This window comes from Hyla sarda, chromosome 8 (genome assembly GCF_029499605.1).
Source record: "Hyla sarda isolate aHylSar1 chromosome 8, aHylSar1.hap1, whole genome shotgun sequence".
Taxonomy (NCBI): domain Eukaryota; kingdom Metazoa; phylum Chordata; class Amphibia; order Anura; family Hylidae; genus Hyla; species Hyla sarda.
In genome coordinates this window covers 118,290,889-118,303,342 of record NC_079196.1, presented here as the reverse complement: position 1 = coordinate 118,303,342, position 12,454 = coordinate 118,290,889, and the positions used below count along the sequence as shown (strand labels likewise).

The 12,454-nt window shown below is 43.4% G+C and overlaps 8 pseudogenes; all 8 read right to left on the bottom strand.

Moving 5' to 3' along the window:
* Positions 1-47: 47 nt before the first annotated feature.
* On the bottom strand, positions 48-311 carry LOC130288308 (U2 spliceosomal RNA; annotated as a pseudogene).
* A 1,472-nt stretch (positions 312-1,783) lies between these two features.
* On the bottom strand, positions 1,784-2,047 carry LOC130289448 (U2 spliceosomal RNA; annotated as a pseudogene).
* A 1,462-nt stretch (positions 2,048-3,509) lies between these two features.
* Positions 3,510-3,773, bottom strand: LOC130289447 (U2 spliceosomal RNA; annotated as a pseudogene).
* Positions 3,774-5,239: 1,466 nt separating this feature from the next.
* LOC130285606 (U2 spliceosomal RNA) lies at positions 5,240-5,503 on the bottom strand (annotated as a pseudogene).
* A 1,467-nt stretch (positions 5,504-6,970) lies between these two features.
* LOC130287491 (U2 spliceosomal RNA) lies at positions 6,971-7,234 on the bottom strand (annotated as a pseudogene).
* A 1,463-nt stretch (positions 7,235-8,697) lies between these two features.
* On the bottom strand, positions 8,698-8,961 carry LOC130285875 (U2 spliceosomal RNA; annotated as a pseudogene).
* A 1,437-nt stretch (positions 8,962-10,398) lies between these two features.
* Positions 10,399-10,662, bottom strand: LOC130289543 (U2 spliceosomal RNA; annotated as a pseudogene).
* Positions 10,663-12,112: 1,450 nt separating this feature from the next.
* On the bottom strand, positions 12,113-12,376 carry LOC130289625 (U2 spliceosomal RNA; annotated as a pseudogene).
* Positions 12,377-12,454: the final 78 nt, after the last annotated feature.

Genomic DNA, 12,454 nt, shown 5'->3' with positions numbered 1-12,454 from the left:
ACCCACGGAGGATTAAATGAGAATCTTTCTTGTTTAACACTGGAATGGGGTGGTGCACTGTTCACTACCCGAAGATACTGCCACATCGGGTCAATGCATAGGGCGACAGAAGCAAGCTTCCAAATCAGCTCCCTTTCTCAAAAATCCATTTAATTTATGGTCCCCAGATAGGGAACGTATGTATCAGTATGTGCTCACAAGTCACCCAAGTGCAAGTATTCACACAAAAAAAAAACGTGCCTCAGGATGCGATCTGTCGCAAGATCCTTTCTTTTTTACACTTGATCTAAGCCAAAAGGCCTAGAGGGGATAACCGGGAAAGGGGTGGACCCAACCATGTCCCCTTCATGAGCACTCACATTACTCATAGGAATGGAAGGAAGGCTGGCAGCCAACCAGACTCCCATACACTCTCTGGGTGGGTGGCAGTCAGCCACCCATACATACATACATACAGCACAGGCTAAACCCACATCATCACTTAAAAAAAGGACAGGCGACCATTGCACTCTGATGGAGCATTTAGCAATGCAATCCATAGCCTGGCTTTTGCCTGAACCCCCATCACTCCTCCTCTTGCATATAAGACAATATTTCAGATCTGCATATGAAAACAACACGCCTACCTTTGTTGCACATAGCTGCCTGCCTGTCTCTAGTTACCCCACTGGCTGTAGCTGCGTTCCTTCCGACATGGAATAACACCAACTGTAACGATAAACTGAAAATTAACAGTATAAACCTGCATCATTTTGGACTCTGGTATTTGCTGAATCCGGGTGACCTGACAATCGATGGTGGTGCCGCTGGTGATTCTGGCCTTCTTGGAATCTGTTGGGCCTATGTGTTAGCTCACACATCACTTGGGTATCCATGGTAACTACCACAACATGGTCATCTGCAGTTTACATCTAGCCCGTGGCATTGAATGGCATTTTAAAAGTGCTAAGGGTCCTGGTGCAATAATCCTCCCATGAGGATCAGCCTCAACGGCTTTGTAGATTGCACTCATGTCAGCAACTCCATATACATTTTTTTTTCTTCATGCTTCTTTCTTCATCCTTTTTTCTTTCTGTCATTCAGACTTTCATTCATTCGATCTCTCTCACTCACTTGCTTTAACTCATTTGTTCTCACTCACTCACTCACTCACTCACTCAATCACTCACTCACTCATTCACTCTCACTCACTCTCACTCTCTCACTCACTCGCTCACTAAGTCAGTCTCTCTCTCTCTCTCTCTTTTTCTTTTTATATATATTTTTTTCCGTCTTCTTCTTCTTCTTCTTCAGACCCTGTCATATCACTAATGCCTTTCCAATACCACCAGCAGATGGAGACACTCCATTGCAACATTGGTTGTGAGCAGCAGTTTCTAAAAACAAATGCCTCATGGCGGATTTCCCATCCATCAATGGATGGTAAATTTTGTTTTTATCATTCACTGACCACAGAAACCAATGCATGGTCAAGCAACAGCAATGACACACCCTTGTGTATAGGCATGAGACCCTCATGTCATTTAACAGGATTCAGCACCACCCACAAGACAGCTACCTGTCATGTCATGTCAAACCTGCACAGGTGTGCTAGATTATTATTATTTAGTTTTATTTTATTTTTTTACACCAATCAGTGTGCAAACATGGTCATTAAAACGCTAAATGAATAGACGTTCATAAACCAGTCAGTGCAACTCATCATTTTGGTCTCCAATTCTCAAACTCAAATTCTCACCCACGGAGAATTAAATGAGAATCTTTCTTGTTTAACACTGGAATGGGGTGGTGCACTGTTCACTACCCGAAGATACTGCCACATCGGGTCAATGCATAGGGCGACAGAAGCAAGCTTCCAAATCAGCTCCCTTTCTCAAAAATCCATTTAATTTATGGTCCCTAGATAGGGAACGTATGTATCAGTATGTGCTCACAAGTCACCCAAGTGCAAGTATTCACACAAAAAAAAACCTGCCTCAGGATGCGATCTGTCGCAAGATCCTTTCTTTTTTTACACTTGATCTAAGCCAAAAGGCCTAGAGGTTATAACCGGGAAAGGGGTGGACCCAACCATGTCCCCTTCATGAGCACTCACATTACTCATAGGAATGGAAGGAAGGCTGGCAGCCAACCAGACTCCCATACACTCTCTGGGTGGGTGGCAGTCAGCCACCCATACATACATACATACAGCACAGGCTAAACCCACATCATCACTTAAAAAAAGGACAGGCGACCATTGCACTCTGATGGAGCATTTAGCAATGCAATCCATAGCCTGGCTTTTGCCTGAACCCCCATCACTCCTCCTCTTGCATATAAGACAATATTTCAGATCTGCATATGAAAACAACACGCCTACCTTTGTTGCACATAGCTGCCTGCCTGTCTCTAGTTACCCCACTGGCTGTAGCTGCGTTCCTTCCGACATGGAATAACACCAACTGTAACGATAAACTGAAAATTAACAGTATAAACCTGCATCATTTTGGACTCTGGTATTTGCTGAATCCGGGTGACCTGACAATCGATGGTGGTGCCGCTGGTGATTCTGGCCTTCTTGGAATCTGTTGGGCCTATGTGTTAGCTCACACATCACTTGGGTATCCATGGTAACTACCACAACATGGTCATCTGCAGTTTACATCTAGCCCGTGGCATTGAATGGCATTTTAAAAGTGCTAAGGGTCCTGGTGCAATGATCCTCCCATGAGGATCAGCCTCAACGGCTTTGTAGATTGCACTCATGTCAGCAACTCCATATACATTTTTTTTTCTTCATGCTTCTTTCTTCATCCTTTTTTCTTTCTGTCATTCAGACTTTCATTCATTCGATCTCTCTCACTCACTTGCTTTAACTCATTTGTTCTCACTCACTCACTCACTCAATCACTCACTCACTCATTCACTCTCACTCACTCTCACTCTCTCACTCACTCGCTCACTAAGTCAGTCTCTCTCTCTCTCTCTTTTTCTTTTTATATATATTTTTTTCCGTCTTCTTCTTCTTCTTCTTCAGACCCTGTCATATCACTAATGCCTTTCCAATACCACCAGCAGATGGAGACACTCCATTGCAACATTGGTTGTGAGCAGCAGTTTCTAAAAACAAATGCCTCATGGCGGATTTCCCATCCATCAATGGATGGTAAATTTTGTTTTTATCATTCACTGACCACAGAAACCAATGCATGGTCAAGCAACAGCAATGACACACCCTTGTGTATAGGCATGAGACCCTCATGTCATTTAACAGGATTCAGCACCACCCACAAGACAGCTACCTGTCATGTCATGTCAAACCTGCACAGGTGTGCTAGATTATTATTATTTAGTTTTATTTTATTTTTTTACACCAATCAGTGTGCAAACATGGTCATTAAAACGCTAAATGAATAGACGTTCATAAACCAGTCAGTGCAACTCATCATTTTGGTCTCCAATTCTCAAACTCAAATTCTCACCCACGGAGAATTAAATGAGAATCTTTCTTGTTTAACACTGGAATGGGGTGGTGCACTGTTCACTACCCGAAGATACTGCCACATCGGGTCAATGCATAGGGCGACAGAAGCAAGCTTCCAAATCAGCTCCCTTTCTCAAAAATCCATTTAATTTATGGTCCCTAGATAGGGAACGTATGTATCAGTATGTGCTCACAAGTCACCCAAGTGCAAGTATTCACACAAAAAAAAACCTGCCTCAGGATGCGATCTGTCGCAAGATCCTTTCTTTTTTTACACTTGATCTAAGCCAAAAGGCCTAGAGGTTATAACCGGGAAAGGGGTGGACCCAACCATGTCCCCTTCATGAGCCCTCACATTACTCATAGGAATGGAAGGAAGGCTGGCAGCCAACCAGACTCCCATACACTCTCTGGGTGGGTGGCAGTCAGCCACCCATACATACATACATACAGCACAGGCTAAACCCACATCATCACTTAAAAAAAGGACAGGCGACCATTGCACTCTGATGGAGCATTTAGCAATGCAATCCATAGCCTGGCTTTTGCCTGAACCCCCATCACTCCTCCTCTTGCATATAAGACAATATTTCAGATCTGCATATGAAAACAACACGCCTACCTTTGTTGCACATAGCTGCCTGCCTGTCTCTAGTTACCCCACTGGCTGTAGCTGCGTTCCTTCCGACATGGAATAACACCAACTGTAACGATAAACTGAAAATTAACAGTATAAACCTGCATCATTTTGGACTCTGGTATTTGCTGAATCCGGGTGACCTGACAATCGATGGTGGTGCCGCTGGTGATTCTGGCCTTCTTGGAATCTGTTGGGCCTATGTGTTAGCTCACACATCACTTGGGTATCCATGGTAACTACCACAACATGGTCATCTGCAGTTTACATCTAGCCCGTGGCATTGAATGGCATTTTAAAAGTGCTAAGGGTCCTGGTGCAATAATCCTCCCATGAGGATCAGCCTCAACGGCTTTGTAGATTGCACTCATGTCAGCAACTCCATATACATTTTTTTTTCTTCATGCTTCTTTCTTCATCCTTTTTTCTTTCTGTCATTCAGACTTTCATTCATTCGATCTCTCTCACTCACTTGCTTTAACTCATTTGTTCTCACTCACTCACTCACTCACTCAATCACTCACTCACTCATTCACTCTCACTCACTCTCACTCTCTCACTCACTCGCTCACTAAGTCAGTCTCTCTCTCTCTCTCTTTTTCTTTTTATATATATTTTTTTCCGTCTTCTTCTTCTTCTTCTTCAGACCCTGTCATATCACTAATGCCTTTCCAATACCACCAGCAGATGGAGACACTCCATTGCAACATTGGTTGTGAGCAGCAGTTTCTAAAAACAAATGCCTCATGGCGGATTTCCCATCCATCAATGGATGGTAAATTTTGTTTTTATCATTCACTGACCACAGAAACCAATGCATGGTCAAGCAACAGCAATGACACACCCTTGTGTATAGGCATGAGACCCTCATGTCATTTAACAGGATTCAGCACCACCCACAAGACAGCTACCTGTCATGTCATGTCAAACCTGCACAGGTGTGCTAGATTATTATTATTTAGTTTTATTTTATTTTTTTACACCAATCAGTGTGCAAACATGGTCATTAAAACGCTAAATGAATAGACGTTCATAAACCAGTCAGTGCAACTCATCATTTTGGTCTCCAATTCTCAAACTCAAATTCTCACCCACGGAGAATTAAATGAGAATCTTTCTTGTTTAACACTGGAATGGGGTGGTGCACTGTTCACTACCCGAAGATACTGCCACATCGGGTCAATGCATAGGGCGACAGAAGCAAGCTTCCAAATCAGCTCCCTTTCTCAAAAATCCATTTAATTTATGGTCCCCAGATAGGGAACGTATGTATCAGTATGTGCTCACAAGTCACCCAAGTGCAAGTATTCACACAAAAAAAAACCTGCCTCAGGATGCGATCTGTCGCAAGATCCTTTCTTTTTTTACACTTGATCTAAGCCAAAAGGCCTAGAGGGGATAACCGGGAAAGGGGTGGACCCAACCATGTCCCCTTCATGAGCACTCACATTACTCATAGGAATGGAAGGAAGGCTGGCAGCCAACCAGACTCCCATACACTCTCTGGGTGGGTGGCAGTCAGCCACCCATACATACATACATACAGCACAGGCTAAACCCACATCATCACTTAAAAAAAGGACAGGCGACCATTGCACTCTGATGGAGCATTTAGCAATGCAATCCATAGCCTGGCTTTTGCCTGAACCCCCATCACTCCTCCTCTTGCATATAAGACAATATTTCAGATCTGCATATGAAAACAACACGCCTACCTTTGTTGCACATAGCTGCCTGCCTGTCTCTAGTTACCCCACTGGCTGTAGCTGCGTCCCTTCCGACATGGAATAACACCAACTGTAACGATAAACTGAAAATTAACAGTATAAACCTGCATCATTTTGGACTCTGGTATTTGCTGAATCCGGGTGACCTGACAATCGATGGTGGTGCCGCTGGTGATTCTGGCCTTCTTGGAATCTGTTGGGCCTATGTGTTAGCTCACACATCACTTGGGTATCCATGGTAACTACCACAACATGGTCATCTGCAGTTTACATCTAGCCCGTGGCATTGAATGGCATTTTAAAAGTGCTAAGGGTCCTGGTGCAATAATCCTCCCATGAGGATCAGCCTCAACGGCTTTGTAGATTGCACTCATGTCAGCAACTCCATATACATTTTTTTTTCTTCATGCTTCTTTCTTCATCCTTTTTTCTTTCTGTCATTCAGACTTTCATTCATTCGATCTCTCTCACTCACTTGCTTTAACTCATTTGTTCTCACTCACTCACTCACTCAATCACTCACTCACTCATTCACTCTCACTCACTCTCACTCTCTCACTCACTCGCTCACTAAGTCAGTCTCTCTCTCTCTCTCTCTTTTTCTTTTTATATATATTTTTTTCCGTCTTCTTCTTCTTCTTCTTCTTCAGACCCTGTCATAGCACTAATGCCTTTCCAATACCACCAGCAGATGGAGACACTCCATTGCAACATTGGTTGTGAGCAGCAGTTTCTAAAAACAAATGCCTCATGGCGGATTTCCCATCCATCAATGGATGGTAAATTTTGTTTTTATCATTCACTGACCACAGAAACCAATGCATGGTCAAGCAACAGCAATGACACACCCTTGTGTATAGGCATGAGACCCTCATGTCATTTAACAGGATTCAGCACCACCCACAAGACAGCTACCTGTCATGTCATGTCAAACCTGCACAGGTGTGCTAGATTATTATTATTTAGTTTTATTTTATTTTTTTACACCAATCAGTGTGCAAACATGGTCATTAAAACGCTAAATGAATAGACGTTCATAAACCAGTCAGTGCAACTCATCATTTTGGTCTCCAATTCTCAAACTCAAATTCTCACCCACGGATGATTAAATGAGAATCTTTCTTGTTTAACACTGGAATGGGGTGGTGCACTGTTCACTACCCGAAGATACTGCCACATCGGGTCAATGCATAGGGCGACAGAAGCAAGCTTCCAAATCAGCTCCCTTTCTCAAAAATCCATTTAATTTATGGTCCCCAGATAGGGAACGTATGTATCAGTATGTGCTCACAAGTCACCCAAGTGCAAGTATTCACACAAAAAAAAACGTGCCTCAGGATGCGATCTGTCGCAAGATCCTTTCTTTTTTTACACTTGATCTAAGCCAAAAGGCCTAGAGGGGATAACCGGGAAAGGGGTGGACCCAACCATGTCCCCTTCATGAGCACTCACATTACTCATAGGAATGGAAGGAAGGCTGGCAGCCAACCAGACTCCCATACACTCTCTGGGTGGGTGGCAGTCAGCCACCCATACATACATACATACAGCACAGGCTAAACCCACATCATCACTTAAAAAAAGGACAGGCGACCATTGCACTCTGATGGAGCATTTAGCAATGCAATCCATAGCCTGGCTTTTGCCTGAACCCCCATCACTCCTCCTCTTGCATATAAGACAATATTTCAGATCTGCATATGAAAACAACACGCCTACCTTTGTTGCACATAGCTGCCTGCCTGTCTCTAGTTACCCCACTGGCTGTAGCTGCGTCCCTTCCGACATGGAATAACACCAACTGTAACGATAAACTGAAAATTAACAGTATAAACCTGCATCATTTTGGACTCTGGTATTTGCTGAATCCGGGTGACCTGACAATCGATGGTGGTGCCGCTGGTGATTCTGGCCTTCTTGGAATCTGTTGGGCCTATGTGTTAGCTCACACATCACTTGGGTATCCATGGTAACTACCACAACATGGTCATCTGCAGTTTACATCTAGCCCGTGGCATTGAATGGCATTTTAAAAGTGCTAAGGGTCCTGGTGCAATAATCCTCCCATGAGGATCAGCCTCAACGGCTTTGTAGATTGCACTCATGTCAGCAACTCCATATACATTTTTTTTTCTTCATGCTTCTTTCTTCATCCTTTTTTCTTTCTGTCATTCAGACTTTCATTCATTCGATCTCTCTCACTCACTTGCTTTAACTCATTTGTTCTCACTCACTCACTCACTCAATCACTCACTCACTCATTCACTCTCACTCACTCTCACTCTCTCACTCACTCGCTCACTAAGTCAGTCTCTCTCTCTCTCTTTTTCTTTTTATATATATTTTTTTCCGTCTTCTTCTTCTTCTTCTTCTTCAGACCCTGTCATAGCACTAATGCCTTTCCAATACCACCAGCAGATGGAGACACTCCATTGCAACATTGGTTGTGAGCAGCAGTTTCTAAAAACAAATGCCTCATGGCGGATTTCCCATCCATCAATGGATGGTAAATTTTGTTTTTATCATTCACTGACCACAGAAACCAATGCATGGTCAAGCAACAGCAATGACACACCCTTGTGTATAGGCATGAGACCCTCATGTCATTTAACAGGATTCAGCACCACCCACAAGACAGCTACCTGTCATGTCATGTCAAACCTGCACAGGTGTGCTAGATTATTATTATTTAGTTTTATTTTATTTTTTTACACCAATCAGTGTGCAAACATGGTCATTAAAACGCTAAATGAATAGACGTTCATAAACCAGTCAGTGCAACTCATCATTTTGGTCTCCAATTCTCAAACTCAAATTCTCACCCACGGATGATTAAATGAGAATCTTTCTTGTTTAACACTGGAATGGGGTGGTGCACTGTTCACTACCCGAAGATACTGCCACATCGGGTCAATGCATAGGGCGACAGAAGCAAGCTTCCAAATCAGCTCCCTTTCTCAAAAATCCATTTAATTTATGGTCCCCAGATAGGGAACGTATGTATCAGTATGTGCTCACAAGTCACCCAAGTGCAAGTATTCACACAAAAAAAAACGTGCCTCAGGATGCGATCTGTCGCAAGATCCTTTCTTTTATTACACTTGATCTAAGCCAAAAGGCCTAGAGGGGATAACCGGGAAAGGGGTGGACCCAACCATGTCCCCTTCATGAGCACTCACATTACTCATAGGAATGGAAGGAAGGCTGGCAGCCAACCAGCCTCCCATACACTTTCTGGGTGGGTGGCAGTCAGCCACCCATACATACATACAGCACAGGCTAAACCCACATCATCACTTAAAAAAAGGACAGGCGACCATTGCACTCTGATGGAGCATTTAGCAATGCAATCCATAGCCTGGCTTTTGCCTGAACCCCCATCACTCCTCCTCTTGCATATAATCTGCATATGAAAACAACACGCCTACCTTTGTTGCACATAGCTGCCTGCCTGTCTCTAGTTACCCCACTGGCTGTAGCTGCGTCCCTTCCGACATGGAATAACACCAACTGTAACGATAAACTGAAAATTAACAGTATAAACATGCATCATTTTGGACTCTGGTATTTGCTGAATCCGGGTGACCTGACAATCGATGGTGGTGCCGCTGGTGATTCTGGCCTTCTTGGAATCTGTTGGGCCTATGTGTTAGCTCACACATCACTTGGGTATCCATGGTAACTACCACAACATGGTCATCTGCAGTTTACATCTAGCCCGTGGCATTGAATGGCATTTTAAAAGTGCTAAGGGTCCTGGTGCAATAATCCTCCCATGAGGATCAGCCTCAACGGCTTTGTAGATTGCACTCATGTCAGCAACTCCATATACATTTTTTTTTTCTTCATGCTTCTTTCTTCATCCTTTTTTCTTTCTGTCATTCAGACTTTCATTCATTCGATCTCTCTCACTCTCTTGCTTTAACTCATTTGTTCTCACTCACTCACTCACTCAATCACTCACTCACTCATTCACTCTCACTCACTCTCACTCTCTCACTCACTCGCTCACTAAGTCAGTCTCTCTCTCTCTTTTTCTTTTTATATATATTTTTTTCCGTCTTCTTCTTCTTCTTCTTCAGACCCTGTCATAGCACTAATGCCTTTCCAATACCACCAGCAGATGGAGACACTCCATTGCAACATTGGTTGTGAGCAGCAGTTTCTAAAAACAAATGCCTCATGGCGGATTTCCCATCCATCAATGGATGATAAATTTTGTTTTTATCATTCACTGACCACAGAAACCAATGCATGGTCAAGCAACAGCAATGACACACCCTTGTGTATAGGCATGAGACCCTCATGTCATTTAACAGGATTCAGCACCACCCACAAGACAGCTACCTGTCATGTCATGTCAAACCTGCACAGGTGTGCTAGATTATTATTATTTAGTTTTATTTTATTTTTTTACACCAGTGTGCAAACATGGTCATTAAAACGCTAAATGAATAGACGTTCATAAACCAGTCAGTGCAACTCATCATTTTGGTCTCCAATTCTCAAACTCAAATTCTCACCCACGGAGGATTAAATGAGAATCTTTCTTGTTTAACACTGGAATGGGGTGGTGCACTGTTCACTACCCGAAGATACTGCCACATCGGGTCAATGCATAGGGGGACAGAAGCAAGCTTCCAAATCAGCTCCCTTTCTCAAAAATCCATTTAATTTATGGTCCCCAGATAGGGAACGTATGTATCAGTATGTGCTCACAAGTCACCCAAGTGCAAGTATTCACACAAAAAAAAACGTGCCTCAGGATGCGATCTGTCGCAAGATCCTTTCTTTTTTTACACTTGATCTAAGCCAAAAGGCCTAGAGGGGATAACCGGGAAAGGGGTGGACCCAACCATGTCCCCTTCATGAGCACTCACATTACTCATAGGAATGGAAGGAAGGCTGGCAGCCAACCAGCCTCCCATACACTTTCTGGGTGGGTGGCAGTCAGCCACCCATACATACATACAGCACAGGCTAAACCCACATCATCACTTAAAAAAAGGACAGGCGACCATTGCACTCTGATGGAGCATTTAGCAATGCAATCCATAGCCTGGCTTTTGCCTGAACCCCCATCACTCCTCCTCTTGCATATAAGACAATATTTCAGATCTGCATATGAAAACAACACGCCTACCTTTGTTGCACATAGCTGCCTGCCTGTCTCTAGTTACCCCACTGGCTGTAGCTGCGTCCCTTCCGACATGGAATAACACCAACTGTAACGATAAACTGAAAATTAACAGTATAAACCTGCATCATTTTGGACTCTGGTATTTGCTGAATCCGGGTGACCTGACAATCGATGGTGGTGCCGCTGGTGATTCTGGCCTTCTTGGAATCTGTTGGGCCTATGTGTTAGCTCACACATCACTTGGGTATCCATGGTAACTACCACAACATGGTCATCTGCAGTTTACATCTAGCCCGTGGCATTGAATGGCATTTTAAAAGTGCTAAGGGTCCTGGTGCAATAATCCTCCCATGAGGATCAGCCTCAACGGCTTTGTAGATTGCACTCATGTCAGCAACTCCATATACATTTTTTTTTCTTCATGCTTCTTTCTTCATCCTTTTTTCTTTCTGTCATTCAGACTTTCATTCATTCGATCTCTCTCACTCACTTGCTTTAACTCATTTGTTCTCACTCACTCACTCACTCACTCACTCATTCACTCTCACTCACTCTCACTCTCTCACTCACTCGCTCACTAAGTCAGTCTCTCTCTCTCTCTCTCTTTTTCTTTTTATATATATTTTTTTTCCGTCTTCTTCTTCTTCTTCAGACCCTGTCATAGCACTAATGCCTTTCCAATACCACCAGCAGATGGAGACACTCCATTGCAACATTGGTTGTGAGCAGCAGTTTCTAAAAACAAATGCCTCATGGCGGATTTCCCATCCATCAATGGATGGTAAATTTTGTTTTTATCATTCACTGACCACAGAAACCAATGCATGGTCAAGCAACAGCAATGACACACCCTTGTGTATAGGCATGAGACCCTCATGTCATTTAACAGGATTCAGCACCACCCACAAGACAGCTACCTGTCATGTCATGTCAAACCTGCACAGGTGTGCTAGATTATTATTATTTAGTTTTATTTTATTTTTTTACACCAATCAGTGTGCAAACATGGTCATTAAAACGCTAAATGAATAGACGTTCATAAACCAGTCAGTGCAACTCATCATTTTGGTCTCCAATTCTCAAACTCAAATTCTCACCCACGGAGAATTAAATGAGAATCTTTCTTGTTTAACACTGGAATGGGGTGGTGCACTGTTCACTACTCGAAGATACTGCCACATCGGGTCAATGCATAGGGCGACAGAAGCAAGCTTCCAAATCAGCTCCCTTTCTCAAAAATCCATTTAATTTATGGTCCCCAGATAGGGAACGTATGTATCAGTATGTGCTCACAAGTCACCCAAGTGCAAGTATTCACACAAAAAAAAACCTGCCTCAGGATGCGATCTGTCGCAAGATCCTTTCTTTTTTTACACTTGATCTAAGCCAAAAGGCCTAGAGGGGATAACCGGGAAAGGGGTGGACCCAACCATGTCCCCTTCATGAGCACTCACATTACTCATAGGAATGGAAGGAAGGCTGGC